Source organism: Trichomycterus rosablanca, chromosome 1 (genome assembly GCF_030014385.1).
Source record: "Trichomycterus rosablanca isolate fTriRos1 chromosome 1, fTriRos1.hap1, whole genome shotgun sequence".
NCBI classification, from domain to species: domain Eukaryota; kingdom Metazoa; phylum Chordata; class Actinopteri; order Siluriformes; family Trichomycteridae; genus Trichomycterus; species Trichomycterus rosablanca.
Window position 1 is genome coordinate 3,821,268 of NC_085988.1, and position 26,728 is coordinate 3,847,995.

Here is a 26,728-nt window from a genome sequence, read left to right on the forward strand (position 1 = left end):
CAAGCTTTACATCATCATGGACTCAGATGCTATTAGGTAAGAAAGTAGCTGCAGCTTTAAACTGGAGAGAGTTTAGAGGATATCGAGTCTCTTCAGCTGTGATAAATATCAGGATCATTTCTGTGATGCACGTCGGGATCTCGTCCTGTCCTGAACCTCCTCCTCCATCACACCAACCTCCTGCGTTCCTCCTTCACCACATCCTAAACCTCCTCTCTGGTGCTCCTCTACTACTCCTGCATTCCTCCTTCACCACATCCTAAAACCTCCTCTCTGGTGCTCCTCTACTACTCCTGCATTCCTCCTTCACCACATCCTAAAACCTCCTCCCTGGTGTTCCTCTACTACTCCTGCATTCCTCCTTCACCACATCCTAAACCTGCTCTCTGGTGCTCCTCTACTACTCCTGCATTCCTCCTTCACCACATCCTAAACCTCCTCTCTGGTGTTCCTCTACTACTCCTGCGTTCCTCCTTCACCACATCCTAAACCTCCTCTCTGGTGTTCCTCTACTACTCCTGCATTCCTCCTTCACCACATCCTAAACCTCCTCTCTGGTGTTCCTCTACTACTCCTGCGTTCCTCCTTCACCACATCCTAAACCTCCTCTCTGGTGTTCCTCTACTACTCCTGCATTCCTCCTTCACCACATCCTAAACCTCCTCTCTGGTGATCCTCTACTACTCCTGCATTCCTCCTTCACCACATCCTAAACCTCCTCTCTGGTGTTCCTCTACTACTCCTGCATTCCTGCTTCACCACATCCTAAACCTCCTCTCTGGTGCTCCTCTACTACTCCTGCATTCCTCCTTCACCACATCCTAAACCTCCTCTCTGGTGTTCCTCTACTACTCCTGCGTTCCTCCTTCACCACATCCTAAACCTCCTCTCTGGTGTTCCTCTACTACTCCTGCATTCCTCCTTCACCACATCCTAAAACCTCCTCTCTGGTGCTCCTCTACTACTCCTGCGTTCCTCCTTCACCACATCCTAAACCTCCTCTCTGGTGTTCCTCTGCTACTCCTGCATTCCTCCTTCACCACATCCTAAACCTCCTCTCTGGTGATCCTCTACTACTCCTGCATTCCTCCTTCACCACATCCTAAACCTCCTCTCTGGTGCTCCTCTACTACTCCTGCATTCCTCCTTCACCACATCCTAAACCTCCTCTCTGGTGTTCCTCTACTACTCCTGCATTCCTCCTTCACCACATCCTAAACCTCCTCTCTGGTGCTCCTCTACTACTCCTGCATTCCTCCTTCACCACATCCTAAACCTCCTCTCTGGTGCTCCTCTACTACTCCTGCATTCCTCCTTCACCACATCCTAAACCTCCTCTCTGGTGATCCTCTACTACTCCTGCATTCCTCATTCACCACATCCTAAACCTCCTCTCTGGTGCTCCTCTACTACTCCTGCATTCCTCCTTCACCACATCCTAAACCTCCTCTCTGGTGATCCTCTACTACTCCTGCATTCCTCCTTCACCACATCCTAAACCTCCTCTCTGGTGTTCCTCTACTACTCCTGCATTCCTCCTTCACCACATCCTAAACCTCCTCTCTGGTGATCCTCTACTACTCCTGCATTCCTCCTTCACCACATCCTAAACCTCCTCTCTGGTGCTCCTCTACTACTCCTGCATTCCTCCTTCACCACATCCTAAACCTCCTCTCTGGTGTTCCTCTATTACTCCTGCATTCCTCCTTCACCACATCCTAAACCTCCTCTCTGGTGTTCCTCTACTACTCCTGCATTCCTCCTTCACCACATCCTAAACCTCCTCTCTGGTGTTCCTCTACTACTCCTGCATTCCTCCTTCACCACATCCTAAACCTCCTCTCTGGTGCTCCTCTACTACTCCTGCGTTCCTCCTTCACCACATCCTAAACCTCCTCTCTGGTGCTCCTCTACTACTCCTGCATTCCTCTTTCACCACATCCTAAACCTCCTCTCTGGTGCTCCTCTACTACTCCTGCATTCCTCCTTCACCACATCCTAAACCTCCTCTCTGGTGCTCCTCTACTACTCCTGCGTTCCTCCTTCACCACATCCTAAACCTCCTATCTGGTGCTCCTCTACTACTCCTGCGTTCCTCCTTCACCACATCCTAAACCTCCTCTCTGGTGTTCCTCTACTACTCCTGCGTTCCTCCTTCACCACATCCTAAAACCTCCTCTCTGGTGTTCCTCTACTACTCCTGCGTTCCTCCTTCGTCACATCCTAAAACCTCCTCTCTGGTGTTCCTCTACTACTCCTGCGTTCCTCCTTCACCACATCCTAAAACCTCCTCTCTGGTGTTCCTCTACTACTCCTGCGTTCCTCCTTCACCACATCCTAAAACCTCCTCTCTGGTGTTCCTCTACTACTCCTGCGTTCCTCCTTCACCACACCCTAAAACCTCCTCTTTGGTGTTCCTCTACTACTCCTGCCTGGTGGCTCCATGCTCACAACTCTTCTCCTCATGTAACTTTTATTTCTCCTCTGAACATCTCAAACATCTCAAACTCACCTCACTAACTTTGTCTCTGAAATATCCTTCCTGTGCTGCACCTCTAATGAACTTGTTCTTCATCTCTGCAGCATCTTCATCTCTGCAGCATCTTCATCTCTGCCACCTCCAACTCCCTCTCCTGTATTTTAGTCAGTGCCACCGCCTTCAGGTCCTACACCGTACCAGACCTCACCAGTCATGTAGTCCGTCCTTCCTCATTCCTGCCCTTAACACCGTATCATATGAAGACCAGCAGTGAGGTTCAAAGTGGAGGGGGAACTGCATCATGGACCAGCTCTGAGTCCGGCCTTCCACTACTTCTCCATCAACACACCATAATGCTGCTCACAAATCCTCACCTATCTTCTCAACCTAGTTTTTTTTTTCTCTTCTCCAGATCTTCATGCTGAGGTTGATGAACTTTATTCCTCTGTAGATGCTGCAGCTCTGCACATCACCCTGATTCTTAAAAACTGGAACAATTTCGCTTCATTCTCACTCCTCAGGCATCCTCGTACATTCCATCATTTTGTTCATCTGCTTAAAAACTCCACAACCATCTCTCCTAAACATCTTCATGTCTTCACCATGTGATCTGAGCCAACTGCCTTTCCACTCTTCATTTTCTTTTTAGCTGCCCTCACTTCCTCCTTGCTAATCCAAGGCACTCTCTGGCTCACTATCTGTACGTTCTCCAACCTTCTCTCTCCAGCTTTCTTCATTCATCATCATCTCAATAAACTCCTTCCATCTTCTCAGAACACTGTCCTCATTTATCAGCACATTCCCGTCTGCATCCTTTATTATTCTAACTCTGTTCTACTGTCTGGTAAATCCCTCCAATTACCTTCCTTAGTCTCCAACTTCTTATTCAGCTCACCATACATCCTTTACTCAGCCTTCATCACTCCTCTCTCTGCCTTACTCCACATCTCCTCGTACTTCTGTCCACTCTCTTCACCTTTCTGGAGATACCAGTTATTTTTTGGCAAGTTAATTTTTTTTGCACTTCCACCTCGAAGTCTCTTTTACTTTGTTCCTCTGTCTACACCAAGTATTTTACTAGCTGATTCCTCTGCCACTTTACTGGTCATATCCCAGTTGTACGGCACCCTTTTACCATTACGATCTTCTTTTAACCATCTAATCCTTGGTTCTAGAAGCTGATGCCAGTGAGGTAGGCTGCCACCACATCTGCTCTGGCCATTTTTGGCTATTTATTTTTTATTTTGTGCTCTTTTATTGGCTCTTACCTTCTTTTCTTTTTACTAGTTTCTTTAGCTAGAGATGCCAAAAGTCTGCCCTCTTTCAGAGCAACAAAAATACCTTACCCAGTTCAGGGAAGAAAGGAAAAGAAACGTGTGGAAGAGAAGTTGAGGTCTAGAAAAAAAGAATCTTCCGAGATCCACCGAATTAAATTTAAACCTTTAGAACGACTCGGTTTAGTGTTCGTCTTCACAAGTCTAAGTTCTCTGTAAGTTGCTGTTTCAAGCTGGTCACTACAGTTAGAAGTCCTCTCAGGTGTCCTTCAGTAGAGTTTTACTCCAGTTTGATTTCAGCAATCTGAAAGAGCCTGACGCCTTCACCAGCCAGAAACATATGCTTAGCCTAAGTCTGTGTGCTAGCACCGCTGCAGTTAGGCTAAAGCATTTTTATTTCATAGCCACATTTATAGAGAAGTGACACTAATAACAGCAACATATCAAATATCTCTTTATTAAAATAAAACTGCTATTATTACCATTACAATCATATTAATTCATTATAAACCTGCAACATCACTAATGTTTATTTCAATAGAAAAACTAAATACAATAAAAACATAAAAAATCAGTGACCACAAAATATTCCACATTTATAAAAGAAAATGTTTTAAAGATTATTTAAAGTAAAAAAAAGGAGCTTTTACATGTAGAATTTTAAAGGAAAACTTTCACTCACTCACAAGAAGGATTTATACCAGTCAGTCCACATACTGGTATGTTTTTGGGAGGTGTGAGGAAACCCTCTTAAGCCACTGTACCACCCGACTGCAGAGACTGTGGGTTCATTTATTAAAATAAAAAGAAACAGCTGCACATACTAAACATTACAGCTGCTGCTACATTAATAGGAACACTTGGTTTGATTTTAACACCACATTCCCAAAGAAATTACCGTTTGTTTATTCGGTACAATTCAAAGTGTCACACTTGTGTTTCTTAAAATTTGTTAAATTAGCAAAACTCTTTCCACACTGTGAACACTGATATGGTTTCTCACCAGTGTGAATGCGCTGGTGGGTTTTGAGACCACTCGGAGTATTAAAACTCTTCCCACACTGTGAGCACTGATAGGGTTTCTCACCAGTGTGAATGCACTGGTGGGTTTTGAGATCACTCTGTTGATTAAAACTCTTCCCACACTGTGAGCACTGATACGGTTTCTCTCCAGTGTGAATGCGCTGGTGTTGTTGGAGATAATTCTGTCTCATAAAACTCTTCCCACACTGTGAACACTGATATGGTTTCTCTCCACTGTGAATGCGCTGGTGTGTTTTAAGACCACTCTGTTGATTAAAACTCTTCCCACACTGTGAACACTGATATGGTTTCTCTCCAGTGTGAATGCGCTGGTGGGTTTTGAGATAACTCTGTGTATTAAAACTCTTTCCACACTGTGAGCACTGATACGGTTTCTCTCCAGTGTGAATGCGCTGGTGTATTTTGAGATTACTCTGTTGATTAAAACTCTTCCCACACTGTGAGCACTGATACGGTTTCTCTCCAGTGTGAATGCGCTGGTGGGTTGTGAGAATATTTTGTGCAATAAAACTCTTCCCACACTGTGAGCACTGATACGGTTTCACTTCACTGTGAATGCGCTGGTGTTGTTTGAAATGATTCTGTCTATTAAAACTCTTTCCACACTGTGAGCACTGGTACGGTTTCTCTCCAGTGTGAATGCGCTGGTGTGTTTTGACATGACTCCGACTATTAAAACTTTTCCCACACTGTGAGCACTGATAGGGTTTCTCTCCAGTGTGAATGCGCTGGTGTATTTTGAGTTCACACTGGAAACCAAAGCTCTTCCCACAATGTGAGCACTGATACGGTTTCTTTCCAGTGTGAATGCGCTGGTGTGTTTTGAGATTACTCTGTTGATTAAAACTCTTCCCACACTGTGAGCACTGATACGGTTTTTCTCCAGTGTGAATGCGCTGGTGTTTTTTTAGATTACTCGTGGACCTGAAGCTCTTCCCACACTGTGAGCACTGATACGGTTTCTCTCCAGTGTGAATGCGCTGGTGTTGTTTGAGATCACTCTGGAACCTGAAGCTCTTCCCACACTGTGAGCAGATGTTTCCTTCTTGCTGTTTCCCCTGGTGAGACGTGTTAATGCTGACAGGACCAGAGGACGTTTGCTGATTACTGGAGCTTCTGGTGGGCGTCAGGTTCTCACGTTCAGTCTTAATCTTCACCAGCGCATCATATTTAACATCACTGCAGCTCTTCATGTGATCGTGGAGATGGTTGTTCATTTCTGAAACAGAAAACAATACTGAATCAATATTTGTAACATTATAAATAATAAACATTGTTAGTAAAAGTCAAAAAGGGAATAAAAAAATAATAAAAAAGTCAAGGACAAATTGTACCGGATCCAGGCAGGGAAACGTGTTACAGGAACAATAAAATCAGAGGCTTATCAGAGCAGTTTAGAGTGAAATGTGCTCACAAGTGTAAGAAAAAAATGAACCTTATAGCAGGATAATATGGGAAGTCGTTTTAGCTTTAAATCCTCCTTTACTCGATATCAGGAATTCAATTTTTGATATCAGAAAATATTTTTTTACTAGTTAAAATTCTATTCAAATGAGTCTGTTTGAATATATCCAATAGTAGCTCATTGTCACTGCATGTGGGAGTGTCTCCAAATATTCAGGGTTGCCAAGTCTGCAATAAAATCTGAGTTTGATGAATGAATATATAATAAAATGACAATGGATTATATTAAATTGAATAAATTTTCTTAATGTTTGCTTTAAGTGTTTAGCTAATCCCAATGTAGTTAATATTTTTTAGTTTTGGTTATTGAAGCGCTTTTGTTGTTGCCATCTGTAAGATGACCTCCATAGGTGTCTGGCAACCATGCTCCCATTACACTGACCCTAGACCTGCATTACACACATCTGACAGTGATTTATCATAAAATAAACACAGTAAAATGTTATTGGAGATATAGAATGCCAGTTATACTGTCTGTAATCTGTATTGTGTCAGATTCATGAGATGACTTGAGACATTTACCATAAAGCACCGTTATATTCACTGTGGTGGCTATATCACATGGACACAATTAAAAATCTGTACACCATTTTTTTCAGGATTTTCGTCTCTTACACTCTTATAAATCACTGTCATGTGAAACACTGAGAATCAGAAACTTTGTCTTAAACACGCATTGCAAGTGATTGGAAATCAAATGTAATTATCAATAATTGACTTTAGTTAAAAAAAATCTCCCATATATTTATTTCACAGTATTGACATCTAAGATCTGGTTTTTTTTCCCTTAAATACAGTGGAACCTCGGTATATGTCTGCTTTGGTACAAGTCCAACTTGTTATACGTCCTGTTTGGATGTGAAAAATTTAGCTTGGTATACGACCTTTGTTTGATTTTGACCCGTACAAGTTCTAGCACGCGAGTCGTATTCCAGTCACGACACCGTGACTAAATAACTTTTTATATACGTATGTTTTAAACGTTAATCTTTCGCGCGTAGTTGATATAGAGTGTTATTTTGTCTATCGTAAAAAAGCGCTTGTGTTTACTAACATAAATCCTTGCTTGTGAAAACTTCTGCTACCGGCATCCGAACGAAGCCTGTTTTAGTTTGTTTTGTAATTCAGCGAATAAACATCTTATTCATCCAGAATTAAAACCGCTTTCTGTCCGCACGAAGCACGTTTGTGTTTGGTTGTGTTTTGTATTTTAGCGATTAAACACCTTTGTTTTGTGGGGAGTTATAACCGTTTTCTGTCCGTAGGAAGCGCGTTCTGTTTATTTATTTTGTACACCAGCAACCATGCTCCCATTACACTGACCCTAGACCTGCATTACACACATCTGACAGTGATTTATCATAAAATAAACACAGTAAAATGTTATTGGAGATATAGAATGCCAGTTATACTGTCTGTAATCTGTATTGTGTCAGATTCATGAGATGACTTGAGACATTTACCATAAAGCACCGTTATATTCACTGTGGTGGCTATATCACATGGACACAATTAAAAATCTGTACACCATTTTTTTCAGGATTTTCGTCTCTTACACTCTTATAAATCACTGTCATGTGAAACACTGAGAATCAGAAACTTTGTCTTAAACACGCATTGCAAGTGATTGGAAATCAAATGTAATTATCAATAATTGACTTTAGTTAAAAAAAATCTCCCATATATTTATTTCACAGTATTGACATCTAAGATCTGGTTTTTTTTCCCTTAAATACAGTGGAACCTCGGTATATGTCTGCTTTGGTACAAGTCCAACTTGTTATACGTCCTGTTTGGATGTGAAAAATTTAGCTTGGTATACGACCTTTGTTTGATTTTGACCCGTACAAGTTCTAGCACGCGAGTCGTATTCCAGTCACGACACCGTGACTAAATAACTTTTTATATACGTATGTTTTAAACGTTAATCTTTCGCGCGTAGTTGATATAGAGTGTTATTTTGTCTATCGTAAAAAAGCGCTTGTGTTTACTAACATAAATCCTTGCTTGTGAAAACTTCTGCTACCGGCATCCGAACGAAGCCTGTTTTAGTTTGTTTTGTAATTCAGCGAATAAACATCTTATTCATCCAGAATTAAAACCGCTTTCTGTCCGCACGAAGCACGTTTGTGTTTGGTTGTGTTTTGTATTTTAGCGATTAAACACCTTTGTTTTGTGGGGAGTTATAACCGTTTTCTGTCCGTAGGAAGCGCGTTCTGTTTATTTATTTTGTACACCAGCAACCATGCTCCCATTACACTGACCCTAGACCTGCATTACACACATCTGACAGTGATTTATCATAAAATAAACACAGTAAAATGTTATTGGAGATATAGAATGCCAGTTATACTGTCTGTAATCTGTATTGTGTCAGATTCATGAGATGACTTGAGACATTTACCATAAAGCACCGTTATATTCACTGTGGTGGCTATATCACATGGACACAATTAAAAATCTGTACACCATTTTTTTCAGGATTTTCGTCTCTTACACTCTTATAAATCACTGTCATGTGAAACACTGAGAATCAGAAACTTTGTCTTAAACACGCATTGCAAGTGATTGGAAATCAAATGTAATTATCAATAATTGACTTTAGTTAAAAAAAATCTCCCATATATTTATTTCACAGTATTGACATCTAAGATCTGGTTTTTTTTCCCTTAAATACAGTGGAACCTCGGTATATGTCTGCTTTGGTACAAGTCCAACTTGTTATACGTCCTGTTTGGATGTGAAAAATTTAGCTTGGTATACGACCTTTGTTTGATTTTGACCCGTACAAGTTCTAGCACGCGAGTCGTATTCCAGTCACGACACCGTGACTAAATAACTTTTTATATACGTATGTTTTAAACGTTAATCTTTCGCGCGTAGTTGATATAGAGTGTTATTTTGTCTATCGTAAAAAAGCGCTTGTGTTTACTAACATAAATCCTTGCTTGTGAAAACTTCTGCTACCGGCATCCGAACGAAGCCTGTTTTAGTTTGTTTTGTAATTCAGCGAATAAACATCTTATTCATCCAGAATTAAAACCGCTTTCTGTCCGCACGAAGCACGTTTGTGTTTGGTTGTGTTTTGTATTTTAGCGATTAAACACCTTTGTTTTGTGGGGAGTTATAACCGTTTTCTGTCCGTAGGAAGCGCGTTCTGTTTATTTATTTTGTACACCAGCACATAAACACCGTTTTCCTTTAGAATTACAGCCGGTTTGTCCGAATGAAGTGCGTTTGTGTTTGTTTGGTTGTTGGTTTTATATTCCAGCTCATCATCGCCTGTTTCGTCCGGAATTAAAGCCGTTTTCTGTTCTTAGGAAGCGCGTTCTGTTTATTTGTTTTGTACACCAGCGCATAAACACCATTTTCCTTTAGAATTACAGCCGGTTTTGTCGGAAACAAAGCGTGTTTGTTTGTTTTTGTAGTTCAGCGCTTAAACACCTTTTGTTTTGTGGGGAGTTATAACCGTTTTCTGTCTGTAGGAACCGCGTTCTGTTTGTTTGTTTTGTACATGAGCGCATAAACACCGTTTTCCTTTAGAATTACAGCCGTTTTGTCCGAACGAAGCGCGTTTGTGTTGTTTGGTTGTTGGTTTTATATTCCAGCTCATCATCGCCTGTTTCGTCCGGAATTAAAGCCGTTTTTCTGTGACTACCAGCAGAAGCGCCGGTGAAACCAACATAAACATCAACTTCAACTCATCTACTAAAGCTAAGTACTTTTCTCTGTTATTATGGCCCCAGCAGGAGCTTTATATCCCTGTTCCGAGTGCAACATGTTCAGTTATTCCTTCTCCGTGTTTAGTGATAACTTTACATGTGATAAGTGTAGATTAGTTGTTAGTCTGACGGAGAAGATCTCAGTGTTAGAAGGGCGCATTCGGGCATTAGAACAGACTACTACTAGTGAGTGCTTAGATTCAGCTGTAGCAGTCCCGAATGCCAGCAGTTCAGGTGTAGAACCCCAGACTCCGGCATTAGAGCCCTCACAGCGGGGCGACTGGGTGACGTCTAGGCGACATAGTCGTAGGGCAAAGCACCGACCATCTCAGTTGCACGTGTCCAACAGGTTTTCCCCACTCAGTGACCCACCCGCTGAGAAGCCTGTTAATGTAAGTGCTCTGGTTATAGGAGATTCTCAGCTCCGACACGTGCGCATTGCAACCCCCATAGAGACACCAGCGACCATAGTCACCTGTATTCCGGGGGCCAGGGCGCCTGACATCAGAGCAAATCTGAAAGTGCTGGCTAATGCTAATCGTAGATTTTCGAAGATTGTTATCCACGTCGGCACTAATGATGTTCGCTTAGGGCAGTCTGAGGTTACTAAGAGTAATGTTAAAGAGGTGTGTGAGTTAGCTAGGTCGATGTCTAAGGCAGTAGTGTGCTCTGGCCCCTTACCGATTCGACCCAGTGGCGAAACCTACAGCAGGTTGTTGTCGCTGAACCGCTGGATGTCTAAATGGTGCTCAGAAAACTGCATTGATTTTGTAGATAACTGGTCCACCTTTGAGGAAAGGCCTGGTCTTTTGAAGCGGGATGGTGTCCACCCCACGTGGGAGAGTGCTGCTCGCATTTCTTGCAGCATAGGTGACAGGCTTTACCACCGCGTTAGTGTAGCGGCAGATAGTGTTAAATGACTATCCAGAGCCAAGACCAGGCAGCAGACAAACAGGCCTAACCAACTGTCTGCGAGTCGCCATCGGACGTCACCCGGAATCCTTAGGTCACAAACCGTTGAGACAGTGTCTATTTACCGTGGCAGGTGTAAGCCAAAACTAAATCAAAAAGTATGTCATAATAACTTAATTAAAATTTATCTAAATTAGCATCATGAAAACCATAGTAAAGCTAAACTAAAGTTAGGACTTCTAAATATCAGGTCATTTGCATGCAAAACAGTAATTGTAAATGAAATAATTACAGATAATAGTCTTAGTGCACTTTGTTTAACTGAGACCTGGGCTAGACCTGATGAGTATCTAGGTTTAAATGAAGCATCTCCTCCGGGTTACAGTTATGAACATAAGCCACGTCTTAGCGGTCGTGGTGGAGGAATAGCCACAATTTATGATAAAGACATACAAGGGGTTGGACAAAATAACTGAAACACCTGTCATTTTAGTGTGGAAGGTTTCATGGCTAAATTGGACCAGTCTGGAGGCCAATCTTCATTAATTGCACATTGCATCAGTAAGAGCAGAGTGTGAAGGTTCAATTAGCAGGGTAAGAGCACAGTTTTGCTCAAAATATTGCAATGCACACAACATTATGGGTGACATACCAGAGTTCAAAAGAGGACAAATTGTTGGTGCACGTCTTGCTGGCGCATCTGTGACCAAGACAGCAAGTCTTTGTGATGTATCAAGAGCCACGGTATCCAGGGTAATGTCAGCATACCACCAAGAAGGACAAACCACATCCGACAGGATTAACTGTGGACGCAAGAGGAAGCTGTCTGAAAGGGATGTTCGGGTGCTAACCCGGATTGTATCCAAAAAACATAAAACCACGGCTGCCCAAATCACGGCAGAATTAAATGTGCACCTCAACTCTCCTGTTTCCACCAGAACTGTCCGTCGGGAGCTCCACAGGGTCAATATACACGGCCGGGCTGCTATAGCCAAACCTTTGGTCACTCGTGCCAATGCCAAACGTCGGTTTCAATGGTGCAAGGAGCGCAAATCTTGGGCTGTGGACAATGTGAAACATGTATTGTTCTCTGATGAGTCCACCTTTACTGTTTTCCCCACATCCGGGAGAGTTACGGTGTGGAGAAGCCCCAAAGAAGCGTACCACCCAGACTGTTGCATGCCCAGAGTGAAGCATGGGGGTGGATCAGTGATGGTTTGGGCTGCCATATCATGGCATTCCCTTGGCCCAATACTTGTGCTAGATGGGCGCGTCACTGCCAAGGACTACCGAACCATTCTGGAGGACCATGTGCATCCAATGGCGGTGCCGTGTATCAGGATGACAATGCACCAATACACACAGCAAGACTGGTGAAAGATTGGTTTGATGAACATGAAAGTGAAGTTGAACATCTCCCATGGCCTGCACAGTCACCAGATCTAAATATTATTGAGCCACTTTGGGGTGTTTTGGAGAAGCGAGTCAGGAAACGTTTTCCTCCACCAGCATCACGTAGTGACCTGGCCACTATCCTGCAAGAAGAATGGCTTAAAATCCCTCTGACCACTGTGCAGGACTTGTATATGTCATTTCCAAGACGAATTGACGCTGTATTGGCCGCAAAAGGAGGCCCTACACCATACTAATAAATTATTGTGGTCTAAAACCAGATGTTTCAGTTATTTTGTCCAACCCCTGTAGAAGCACATTGTAGTTCTACAATTCCAGACTGTTTCTCCATCTGTTTCACTCCAGTAGCACTGCTGTGTCTGATCCACTCATACCAGCACAACACACACTAACACACCACCACCATGTCAGTGTCACTGCAGTGCTGAGAATCATCCAGCACCTAAATAATACCTACTATGCGGTGGTCCTGTGGGGTCCTGACCATTGAAGAACAGGATGAAAGGAAGCTAACAAAGTATGCAGAGAAACAGATGGATACTGTCTGGAATTATAGAACTACAAAGTGCTCCTATATGGTAAGTGGAGCTAATAGAATGTACAATGTGTGTAGAAATAAGGAGGTGGTGTTAAGGTTATATATTGATTGCTTTCAATACAACTGTGTAGGTATAAATGATGTTCAGGGGGGGAGAAGTGCTCTTTTGTGTTTACCTCAAGATAATTTCTTTCACATTTTCAGTGTCATTATCTGTTGAGTGTTTACTGTGAAATATTTAATTATAGAAGATATTTCGAGCTCTAACAGTTGTTATTGCCTTGGAATGGCAGCCTATTTTTTGTGTTATTGCCTTGGAATGGCAGCCTATTTTTTGTGTTATTGCCTTGGAATGGCAGCCTATTTTTTGTGTTATTGCCTTTGGAATGGCAGTTTGTTTTTAAAGTGTTTTATAACTTTAATAAATAACTTATTCTTACATTGGTGTTATTTCATGTTTTGTGAATTACATGCTTAAAATTTTTAATTCATTCATTTTTTAATTCATTGGTTTAAATGATCTTGACTAAGATTGACTAGCAGTTTGACACACTTTTATCTTTTTTTCCTAAAAGCAATAAGTTGTCTACTATCATATATTTTGTTATGGTTAAGTTGGTGGACCTTAATCAAATTATATTACTAACACTAATGTAGTATGTAGAACTTAAAATATTGTAAATTGTAAATATTATATATAAGTTCAGAAAACTTAAAATGAACACTAAAAAAGAGTTCACTGAAAATATAATTGTTAAGTACAGTATACTTAAAAAATATATTACATAAACTTAAATTTTCTTAGGTAATCAGTTAAACAAAAGTTTTGAGTTTTCTGAACTTATTTGGTTTTACAGTGTAGTTTGTACTATAGTATGCAGTATGATTAAACTGAACCATCTTCTGGTTTACTGCTTCATCTTGGAACTTGCTGTCAGTTCAATTCTCTTTTAAGAGCTCTTCTAAACTCAAGTCCTCTCAGGTTTAGAGCTTCTGATGTTAATATGATCTGAATATTCTGTATTTTCTACACTTTGGTTAAAAAGTGTACTAAAGCAACAAAGCTGAAGTATCATGAAGTGATTTAAAAACATGATCTTGGATGATCTGAAATCCATGACTGATGCTCTGCACGACCCACTCCACCCATTATTGAGTACCATTATTTTGGTCCTGAACTGCATCCTACAGCATCTGGAGCTCTCACATGTTCACCTGTATTCTGTATGTGGACTTCAGCTTTTCTCTCTACACCATCATCCCTGAACGACTCTCAAATAAACTAATGCAGCTCAACGTGTCTCCATCTGTCCACCAATAGATTATTAACATCATAAGGGACTAAATGAGCAAGTAAATGTGTCTGTGATCTACACCAGCTTTACACCACTGTGACCCTGATCAGGATGAAGTGGTTGTTATTACTTTAATAATAATAAAGCTTGTATTTAGGAGAAGTAGTGAGTGAGTGAGGTGTTTCCTGTACAGAGTGAATGATTGTACTGTATCACATCCTCCCCCTCAGCACCTGCAGTCGGTCCCAGCTGCAGCAGTGCAGTTACTGTACACTTCCACTCACCCAGGTTTTTGTACCACCATATAACACTGTGTAAAGACACCACTACCACTGATCTCATGGTAACTCTGACAGTAATAATCTCCTGCATCTCCAGTCTCAATTCTACTGATGGTCAGAGTGAAGTCAGATCCAGATCCACTGCCACCGAAACGATCTGGAATACCTGATACTCTGCTGCTAGTCTGCTAGATCAGGAGTTTAGGAGCTTCTCCAGGTTTCTGCTGATACCAGTGTAAATAACTACTACTAGGAACAGCAGGACTGGTTTTACAGTTGATGGTGACTGAAGCTCCTGGATCAACATGTTTTACTGCAGGACTCTGAGTCACAGTCACCTGACCTCTGGATCCTGAAAACAATAAGAAGAATAAAGACGTTCACTACATGAAGAACCATGTGGAGTTTGAAGATCATCTAGTGGATCTTCTCCACATGGCAGAGCCTCCTCACCAGTAGAACATCAAGCATCGTGTTACCTTGAGTGCAGAGAGCCAGTGTGCAGATGAAGATGGAGATGAAGGTCATGGTTGAATATGTGCTAACAGAAGCTTGCAGATGTTTCTACTGAACTGCAGTGATGTGAGAACAGTGTGCAGCAGCACTGCATTGATGATTGAACACAGATGAAGGTTTCCAGTCTGGATGCTTAATAAGCAGTAAGGAGGAAATGATGTGGAAACGTTTCTAAATGGGACTTTTTGTTCTGTTTCTCCTGTACAGCCGGTCCCACGGTGAAGCCGTCCGTGTCTCTGCTCCCTCCCTCCTCTCTGCAGCTGTCTGAGGGATCGGCCTCGCTGCTCTGCCTGCTGTCTGGTTACTCTCCACAGGGGGCGCTGGTGAGCTGGATGGTGGACGGCAGAGTGCTGGAGGACGGGGTGGTGACCGGAGCAGAAGAACAGAAAGGGGGCAGTTGGAGGCGTGGCAGCACCCTGACCCTCAGCAAAGCACAGTGGGAAAAGGGGGAGGAGTTTGGCTGTAAGGTCTCTCACGGTGGTGTCGATCATCCCGTCGTATTCAGAAAGAACCAGTGTGAAGGCTAGCAGCTCCCAGATAGAACTGAACATGGAGACACTTCCACATGCTTCTACAATGGAGTTTCAGTTCTACACAATGCTGCATTTCTGTCTTTCCTCTGTTCAGTGTCCTGTTGCTCTTCCTGTAGTTTTGCTGTGCTGAAATAAAGCTTGATTTTGGACATTGTCTGGTCTTTTCTTCTAGTTCATCATCATGATGAGTGTTAGGAGAGAAGATCTTTAGCTGGAGATTCAGTGCTGTGTGTTGTGCTTCAGTGAGTTTGGATGAAGGAAGTTGAGCATCTGGTGAAAGTGCTGCTCTATTCTGGGAGAAAGCAGATCACTCAGCCGTCTTCATGCAAATCTCACTTTCACCCCCATGTTCTCTCACTTTATCTTCTACTCATTATAATTAGCTGATTCTGGTTGGTGGGTTTTACTTCATAAATTTAGTGCTGCACCCCTTTAGAATTGTGATTTTTTATTTTGCATCCAAAGTGATTTACAATTCAAACAGGCACAAACTTACATCATTTCTGCATTTAGCTTTTAGTGTGCCACCATTAAAACACTAGGATGGTGTTACACATTAAATGTGCACCGACAAACAATATAAATCATGTCAAACATATACGGATTCAAATAAATGTGTCTGTAAGAATTTAAAAGTATTATTTCAGCTACTGTTACACTTATAACACGTAGCCATTATAACCACAGGAGGCTCCCCAGAGGTTCCAATTACACTGGACTAAGGTCAACACACACCAACACTATTAACCCTTTGGAAGTGCTCTGTGTCACCTGGTACACCTTGGTCTGTGGTATAGGTTCAAGGGGCCAATCTTTAAAATGCTCAGTTTTTAAAGTTCAAGCTAGTCAATTTTGAGTCTATCCCAAGGTAGAATACTGAGCCTAGTGCCACCTTAACAGGGTGTCGAAATGTTGACACAACAGTTTAGGTCTCTAACTGATCGTTGAGTCTCTCCCATGTGGGTTAAGGTACTTTGTAGTTACTCTTAGCTGTCCCAGCAATCACGAAAGCAGGTGTCACTGAACTGTTTGACTGAAACTAGGTTTCCGGACAAGTTGCTTTTGGGATTTCTCATGTAGAACAACCCTGTTTTTAATTTGAATTCGTCGTATGAGAGTTGATGGGCCTGATTTTCTCCTGATAAAGAAAAGTCCTTATTCACTCCTCATTGCTCTATATTGTGTTGTTTGAATTATTTCTTATTAGTTATTAGTTCAGAATTGTGTTGGTTCTGATTTTAATTCATTTTCTACAGTGGTATTACCACTAGCTTCCTTTTTACATGTGACATAATTGAGGGGGTTACCAGTAAGAGTTAAAGAAAATCTGGACTGGAGGCCTACATCTCTGGATTGGACTGTCTCAAGCTTTTCACCATAATTGGTGGAAATAAAGGCTGGAATGTTGCTACTGCTTGCAGCATTATACTTTGTAGCTTGGAGGTGGACCTTGGGGGGTCCACAGGTTAATGAGAATTTGCAAGGCAATCTATTATTTTCTTTTCTAAAGGCTCATGGAACATGTAGCATTTATTATGGATTGCTTTCACATCCCATTCTTCTATTTTTTCCTGACTCTGTGAATTTGATGAGTTAAGTTAGTATTATGATACTTCAAGATAATTTTATTGTTCCATCAACCTTGTGGTCAAGTTCGCGAATGACACGGTATTACAGGAAGGAGGTGGAGGACCTAATATGGTGGTGCAGAGACAACAACCTCAACCTCAATGTTCAGAAGACCAAGGAGATGGTTGTGGATTTCCGCAGGACTGGTACAACCCCTCCTCCTCTACTCATTGATGGAGTAGCTGTGGAGATGGTCCCCTTCGTCAAGTACCTCAGGGTAAACCTGTCTGTCATGCTCACCTGGCGTACCAACACTGTGTGAAGACCTGCCCTCCTCAGCTACCTCAGGAAATACAGGCGTTGTTTGGCTTTCCTTATGACAGACATCCTCAGGTCATTCTACAGCTGTGTTGTGAAGAGCACCCTGACCACCTGCCTCACTTTGTGGTATGCTGGCTGCACTGTGGCAGAAAAGGAGGCGCTGCAGAGAGTGGTAAAGTCTGCACACAGAGGACCATCAGATGCAGCTTACCACCCATCGGGGACATATACACAATCAGGTCTAAAGAAAGAGCCGCCTGCATCTTCCGTGACCCCACCCACCCCGCACATGGACTTTTCACCCCCCTTCCCTCTGGAAGGAGGCTGCACTGCATCCAAGCAAAAACAACAAGACTGAAAAACAGCTTTTTTCCGGATGCAGTCAGACTGCTAAATTGCTCCACCCCTAATAAACTGTCTATGCACCAATTACCTTAAACACCTGTGAACTTGTGCTGCCATTTCTGCTGCTATACACTTTGAGCTGCTGCTATATTTTGAAATCATGCACTTTAGCTCCACATAAAGCTGCTGTAGTTCTTCTGCAATACTTGTGAATGTAAATGTAAATATTTAAAATACCTTATCTTAGTTATTTCTTCCAGTTTTTTAAGTCTTAATTTTATTTTATACTTAACATTATACTTTTTTGTTATTCATATTTCATTATCTTACACACATCAAGACCTGAGTAACCGCATTTCGTTCTAATCATGTACATGGTTTTGAATGACAATAAAGCTGAGTCTGAGTTTTTACGGCTATGACACAATGAATGACAAAGACAGAAAAGAGTTTGAGAGTATAGTATGGTATGGTACAACACAGTCAGTAGTGGTGTGTTTGACTTAACAAAGTACACACAATAATGAAGCAACTGGTGGAGGACATACTGAACCTCCTTATTTATTCTCATGAGATTTTAGGCTCAGAATAATCAGCACTAAATCTATAAAGATTCATGTTATTCACATCCGAGCAAAACCTCCAAACTACTAACTCTGTAGAGACCAAAACTAACATCATAAAACTATTAAACAAGTAAAAGAATGTGACTTATTTGTGTTTTTTTATTTATTATTTGGTTGTAACTTTTTGTATTTGGTTGTAGCTCCTCAATTCAAAAACCAACTGAAGCAAACAGCACATGGAGATAAAGTAGTTTCTACTAGATGAGCTCCAGCTGCTGATTGTTAGCTGTAATAAGGTGAAGTTCAATCCTATTGGTTGGGTATGAAGGTGTGCACCAATCAATGCAGGAGTTACCACCTCCAGACCCACCCCCAATCCCAACCAAAGCCAGCAGCTCTGTTCAAAATGTCCTACTGCCCCAGTATATACTGCATACTAATCCTATAGTAGTGTGTACTATAGTATGCAGTATGATTAAACTGAACCATCTTCTGGTTTACTGCTTCATCTTGGAACTTGCTGTCAGTTTAATTCTCTTTTAAGAGTTCTTCTAAACTCAAGTCCTCTCAGTGTTGGAACATCTTTAATTAACATGAGCTAAATAAATAATAAAAGGTTTTTCCTTCCTCGTACCTGATTCAGCATAATGTTTAATATTTCATTATAGAAGCTGTATGGTGGTGCAGCTAGTATTGTGGAGACCTGGGTTCAATTCTCACGTCTTGGTGGTGCTACTTTGATCAGTTTTGCATGTTGTCTTCATATTTGGCTTTCTCTGTGTAGAGTATGTGAGTAAGTAAATGTGTCTGTAGTCTGTACCAGCTTTACACCACTGTGACCCTGATCAGGATGAAGTGGTTGTTATTATGTTAATAATAATAAAGCTTGTATTTAGGAGAAGTAGTGAGTGAGTGAGGTGTTTCCTGTACAGAGTGAATGATTGTACTGTATCACATCCTCCCCCTCAGCACCTGCAGTCGGTCCCAGCTGCAGCAGTGCAGTTACTGTACACTTCCACTCACCCAGGTTTTTGTACCACCATATAACACTGTGTGAAGATGTTACCACTATTTTCACTCTGACAGTAATAACCTCCTGCATCTCCAGTCTCAAATCTACTGATGGTCAGAGTGAAGTCAGATCCAGATCCACTGCCACTGAAACGATCTGGAATACCTGATGCTCTGCTGTTAACCAAGTAGATCAGAACTTTAGGAGCTTCTCCAGGTTTCTGCTGATACCAAGCCAAACGCTGACCGTGGCTATCAGAGTAAACATTAGAACTGGTTTTACAGTTGATGGTGACTGAAGCTCCTGGATCAACATGTTTTACTGCAGGACTCTGAGTCACAGTCACCTGACCTCTGGATCCTGAAAACAATAAGAAGAATAAAGAAGTTCACTACATGAAGAACCATGTGGAGTTTGAAGTTCATCTAGTGGATCTTCTCCACATGGCAGAGCCTCCTCACCAGTAGAACATAAAGCATCGTGTTACCTTGAGTGCAGAGAGCCAGTGTGCAGATGAAGATGGAGATGAAGGTCATGGTTGATGTGGGTGAAGATGCTGGTCAGCAGCTCTCAGTCATGAAGTGTTAAACTCACAGAGCTTTAAACACTGACAGAGCACTGAAGCATGTAGTGTGTGTGTGTGTGTGTGTGTGTGTGTGTGTGTGTGTGTGTGTGTGTGTGTGTGTGTGTGTAGAATCACTGGAGTGGAACAGTGTGAATGTGTCACTCAGAGATGCAATACTGCCACCTTATGGTGAAAGAACAATCAGCTGCTACATATGGAAGTATCTCCTGTACTGTCTCTTATTCTCCCTTTATTTACTATAGTAATTGTGACCTGCACTCATGTACTCAGTATTTAGGAGGGGTGTCCACATAATTTAAAATACTCCATATGATCTAAATAAAGACAGATGATAGTTTGATATAAAAGTTGTAATAAATGATCAGAAAGAGTTACAAGGTTTAGCTGAACTGAGCTGGAACTGAGATGCTGGTCTGTGGAACAAACAGACCATTTTAACCATCAACAGCAGAAACTGGAACCAGTCAGTATTTCATCTTAAATATTCTGTAGAATCCTCATGATCATCTGATCATCAGCTCTCATTTTATATTGGTGAGAACTGGTTATGTTTAAAACCACATCAAATGATGATCAGCTTTTATTTTCAGAGTACAGAGAGTGTAGATGAAGATCCTCCTCCTCATATCCACTATTAGGTGACTCTACCATATGTTCACATTGTAGGTATACTGTTACTGACTGTAGCTCATCTGTAATTCTGCACAGTGTTACGTGTTCAGTGATTTATGGGGTAGAAAGGAATCGATTCAATCATGAAACGACCAATCAGGAGATTTGATCTAAGTGATGAATCGTTCTCAGCACATTTTATTGTTTGTATGAACTGATACTTGAATTGATTAGACCGAACACTATATGACCAAAAGTATGTGGACACCCCTCCTAATTATTAGGTTCATGTGTTTCAGCCACACTTGTTGCAAACTGGTGTATAAAACCAGTTATATAAATTATATGCTCATAGCTTTGTGGCAACAGTTTAGGGAAGGCCCCTTCCTGTTTGAGCATGACTATGTCCCTGTGCACAAAGCAAGATACATAAAGATATTATATGACAAGGAACTCTAGTGTCCTGATCTAAACCCTAGTGAATTCTACATTCACTGTAATCACATCTATCTGAATGTACATAACATGTCATGATGGTTTCATTCATATCATCTCTTCTAGCACTGCTGCTTCATCTCAAACCTTCATTCTACTAGTGAGATGTTCCATGTGCTGATGAGAATCCCTGTTCCACAGTGAGGAGAACACCACAAAGAGAGGAACATGCTCAGTACTGTAGTGCTTTGTAGATGATGATGTTCAGTGGAGTGCAGCTTTAGCAGCTCTGCAGATGTTCTCAGATCAGTGTGTGTTTCAGAGAACTTCCTCTACAGCTGAGGGAGGTTTTTGTACCAGCAAAATAACACTGTGTGAGTGGAAGGCTGTAATCCTGCTGACAGTAATAATCTCCTGCATCTTCAGCCTGGACTCCAGTGATTTTTAAATTCTGTACCAGATCCACTTCCACTAAAACGTTCAGGAATCCCAGACTGACGAGTAGTTGCAGCATAGATCAGGAGTTTAGGAGCTTCTCCAGGTTTCAGCTGGTACCAGTCATGTTCAGTGCCAATGCCCTGACTGGCTCTGCAGTTGATGGTAACAGTTTGTCCTGGAGAAACCGAGTGAGATCCTGGAGTCTGAGTCATGATGATTTCTCCAAACGACTCTAAAGAGAAGAAGAGAGAAAAGTTGAAGGTGATAAAGAGACGGTGATGGTGAGCGCTGATGTTGGAGGACTGATATGAAGATAGTAAATAAACAGTGAATCTCACGTTGAGTGAGGAGGCCGAGTGTATTCAGCAGTAGAATCAGAACCTTCATCATTGTGCTGCGTCTCAGTGAGTCTGAAAGTCCTGAACCCAGTCTGATCAGAACTACAGCTCTTATAGTGTGTGTGTGTGTGTGTGTGTGTGTGTGTGTGTGTGTGTGTGTGTGTGTGTGTGTGTGTGTGTGTAATCACTGGAGTGGAAACAGAGGTTTTTGTACGGCGGCTTCATTGGAATGTATCACTGTGCTACACTTTTGGTGGAGGAACCAAACTCATTGTAAAAAGTAGTTTTATTTCTTCTAAATCAAAAATGTTATTAATAATAAATATACAGTAACTAATATTTAGTAATTGTGTTTGTCAATTGATGGCTGAATATTAAAGATTGAATAAATGTGCAGGTGTTTTTGATGGTAAATATAAAGCTGGTCTCTGGTTGATGGAGTTTGGTGTAAACTGGTACGAGTGACTGGTGCTGATGTAAAATCCAGACGAATGCTGCTGTGTGTTTGTGCTAAACAATGAATATTTCTGTAATCAGCTACAGTCATGTGAAAAAGTTAGGACACCCCATGAGAACTTTTGTGACAAGCTGAAGTCCACCACCGTCCGCTCGAACCTGATGAGTCTCAAGAAATTCTTTGAATTTCTGTCGTACATATCCAGGAAGACAAACATACTGAGCGGTGTGAATTTCATATGGTTAAAGAATGAGGTGAAGCTTCGCCTAAGAGATATTCAGAGGGACGTGACTTGTCACCGACAAGCCGTCCGTAAAGCAGCCACCAGTGAGTGTCGCGTCAGAACACGTTACACTAGGGTCGTCGAAACAGTAGCGATAACCATCTCTTGCTCGTCTTGCCCCACAGAAAGCATCGTGTCCAACGATGACCTCAAGAGCTTCCGCAGGGAGGCCCGTGTCATCCTCCCCGCCAAGATCGGTCAGTGCGGTCCCACGTATCGTTTCCGAGATGTGAGAGAGAGACAAAAACAAACCCTATTGAAGTGTTTCTTTTTTTGTTCCGTAGAGTCTCTCAAGGACGGTTCCACCAGAACCTCCACCAGGTATTCGGCCTGTTGACCGGATACTTTGTGTCCGTGTCCGGTCACCAGGCCGGAGTAATGAAAAACCTGAAGGTGGAGGAGGTCCTGAACGCCAAGGTGGAGGGGGAACATGTCACCATAGACGTGAGTGTCATGTCGGGGTACTCCTAGGGCCGACCGGTCCGTGGCATGCTACGGTCAGGCTCGCTAACATGTTTTCCTGTTCTCCACAGGTGGAAGAACACAAGTTGGCCTCCACCTACGGTCATGCTCAGCTGAGCCTGAGCCATGCCGAGCTGGAGTGGCTCGAAGGGGTCATCCACTCCCGGGATAAATTCGCGGGGTCAGAGTCCCGCTACTTTTTCTTTAACTCCGCAGGTGGGAGGTGTGAGAAGCTACTGACATATTTCAAGAGCGAGTGGACTAGGATGGGTTTCGGAGGAAAATTCACATTCCGCAACCTCCGTACGTCCATGGTGCACCACGTGAGTACACGCTCGTTCGAGATTTCGCGATGCACGTGTGACCATGTCGCAGAGTTTCATCTGTATCCGTCTGTCTGTCTGTTTTCCTCTCTTTCGTCGTGTTCTTAGACCAAGAACCTCAGCCCAAAGAAGCGGTTGGCTGTCCACCGGGCGATGTGCCATTTAGAGGCGGTGGCCGCAAAATTTTATGTGCCTCTGAACAACGTGCAGGAGGCCGCCCAGGTCCGTCGGCTGCAGGAGGGAGAGGAGCCAGACGACGAACGCCCCCACTGCAGCGGCGTCTGACCCGTCCGCAAAGCCGCACGCCGCAGCCTCCGAAAGGAAATCGATGAGTCTGGGACACGCGAGACAGACTCTTCCGGAGAGGACCCCGCTGCACCCCAGGAGGAGAGCTCCGGAGACTCACGGCCCACCAAAAGCAAGTGGGTCAGAATCGTGAGTCCGCAAGAGTCCTCGAACGACAACGACGAACCCTTCGTTTTGAGGTTGCCGTCCGAGAGCAGTCCCGAACAGGTGTCAGGTTTCTTCTATTTTGCCAGTTTGTGTAAAAATATACAACAATAGTAAACACAAAATGCAGATTTTAATTGATTATTTCATTTACCAAAGATGAAGATTAATTCAAGAGCTATATCACACTGAAGAAGTAATTGTCCTCTTTGCTACTAAATCAACCAGTTAACTAAATTCAGTTGACAACTTGGTTGAATTTCACTAACACAATTACTGCCAGACCTGTTTAATCTAAACATGACTTAACTAGAACCTGTCTGATAATGTGAAGCAGGGTAGAAGGTCTCAAAAAGCAGCACATGATGTAACATTCTAAAGAGCTTTAAATACAGATCTGAAACAAAGTCACTCAAATCTACCAGTCTGGAATAGGTTACAAAGTCATTGCTTAGGCTCTGGGACTCCAGTTAACCTTCTATGTTTTTTCTATGTTCATGATTAGGTGCTTTTTTTCTATGTAAATTGTAAAGCATCTTTGGGTATCTTGAAAAGTGCTATATAAATAAAATGTATTTATTATTATTATGTTCATAAAAATTAGAAATCGGCCTAATTCTACCCTGCAGCAATGGTTGATGTTTTTCTTTGTACTTCTACAGAATCATTCTACAGAATTCAGCATGCAGGGTTTCTGTTGGGATAAATTTCCTGGCAAGAGAGAACAACATTCTGGACCAAGTGTACACAAACATCTCAGGGATGTTTAAAGCCTCTCCATCTGCACATCTAGGACAATCGGATCATATTTCTCTTACTCTGATCCCAGCTTACAGACCAAAGATCTGCAGAACAAAACCAAATATCAGGACAGTACAAGTGTGGTCTGAGGAAGCCACCTCAATGCTACAGGACTGCTTTGATAGCACAAATTGGGACTTGTTTGCAGAGGGGACAGACCTGGAGGAATACACTGCTTCAGTTCTAGGATACAATCCCCCACCATCGTTCCTGTACCCAAGAAATCGGTTTCATCATGCCTGAATGACTATTGTCCAGTGGTTCTAACACCCATAGTCATGAAATGCTTCGAGAAGCTGGTGCTTTCACACATCAGAACAGTCATCCCACCTGGCCTGGACATGTATCAGTTTGCCTACCGACCAAATCGCTCCACAAAGGACGCCATCACAACAGCACTCCACACCGCAACATTTGGAGGAACCTGACAGCTATGCGAAGATGTTATTTGTGGACTTCAGCTCCGCATTTAACACGATCGTCCCCCATTAACTGGTCAGCAAACTGGTGGGCCTGGGCCTGAATTCCTCAATGTGTACATGGATTATGGATTTTCTCACTGGACGTCCACAAAAGGTCAAAATTGGCAACCACACCTCTTCCACCCTCATCTTAAACACAGGAACTCTGCAGGGTTGTGTGTTAAGCCCTATGCTTTTTACACTCTTTACACATGACTGCACCCCCATTCATAATTCCAACAGAATAATTACATTCACAGGTGACAACAATAGTCAGACTGATTTCTAACAATGAGGAGATGGCCTACAGGCAGGTGGTAGCTTATTTGTCTTAATGGTGTAGATACAACAACCTGGCTCTTAACACCTCTAAGACAAAGGAGATCGTCATTGACCTTTAAAGAACAAATGACATAGACCACCTCCCCCTACACATCCATGGAGAAGAAGTGGAGATGGTAAAAAGCCTGAAGTTCCTCTGAGTCTACGTGTCTGACCAGCTGACATGGACGTTAACACCTCACGCCTGGTTAAGAAGTTTCAACAAAGAAGCTGAAAAAGGCCAAACTACCACAGAAACTACTGGTGAACTTTTGCAGGAGCACAACAGAAAGAATTCCTACTTCATGTTAAATCATCTTGTTAAAGAAGGAGTGACGCCGAGCATTGTTGCTCAAGGTGGCAAAATTTTTATCTTTTCATGGTAAAAGTTCAATCAATCTTTCATAGATAGTTTCTCATTCTTACTGATTGTGGTGGTGCTTTGGCACCTTTAAGTGTGCTGCAGCCGTGTCGCATCGCGGGTTACGTCATTACGCTGGCTTGTTGTCCAGCGTTAGCGGTAGTCTTTAAATTCACGGAGCAGACACGACCAGTAGAGCAAGCTTGGGCTGTCTCACGCAGTTCCGCCTGGCTATCCGGATTGGTTTCGTTGCGATTGTTCGCTTGCGAGCGATTTTCTTGTGGAGACAAAGACAGGGACTTTCACGTTTCTCTTCGGAGGGAATTGTATTCGGCGGCCTGTGTTCCGAAGTGGCTCTTTTGGGCTTCATCTGGTTTTGCCGTGGATTCGGGCTTGGTGTATATTAGTATCGGACTCTGGGTAAGTAGTGCAGTTTTGTTATATCGCTGCTACTATGAGTTAGAGTAATTATTAATGAGCTTAGCTAATTTGGAAATATTTGTTTCCTCGTAGGATGCCAGGTGCTTTCGTCTCTCTTCTACTGGGCCTATAACCAGCTTTGCATCGTCGGGCTTCACTCCGGCTGCTGTTTTGCTTCCATTGTGTTTTATTATAGTACATTTTCACACTGCCGCTCGTTTTGGATGGTGGCGGTACCTCATTGGGAGAGGCCGTGTGCCGCCATAGCAAGCGGCAGCGTGTGTGGGTTGACTTTAATTAGTGTCTGTGCGAGGGTGTGGGGTGGTAAGTGGGTATTAACTGCTTATTATTGAGCACGTTGTTTTGGTGATTTGGTTTATTTTATTTTATTGTTTGTTGGCTGATTTCCTTTTTGATTTTTATATACATCCTGTGGGGTGGTAGTTGGGCTGACGGGGCCTGTGTGGGCCTCCCTGTCGGTTTTCACGAGTTATTGGGTTGGTGATGCTGCTTTGCTGTGCCCTCTTGGGGTGTATAGCTTACTGTGCGTGTGTGTTGTCACCGTTTTGTAAATTGCCTTACTGCTGGTTCCGTGGGCTCAGCTATTCCTGACGGGTATTGTATAGTATTAATCATATTGTTTATTTGATCTTTTAGATGTGGGTTTATGTCTTTTTATGTTTTGTTATTTTGATG

General features: G+C 42.4%; 1 pseudogene; it reads right to left on the reverse strand.

Moving 5' to 3' along the window:
• LOC134316941 (zinc finger protein 850-like) overlaps positions 1 to 26,728 on the reverse strand; it is a 1,214,164-nt pseudogene that overhangs the window by 290,437 nt on the left and 896,999 nt on the right.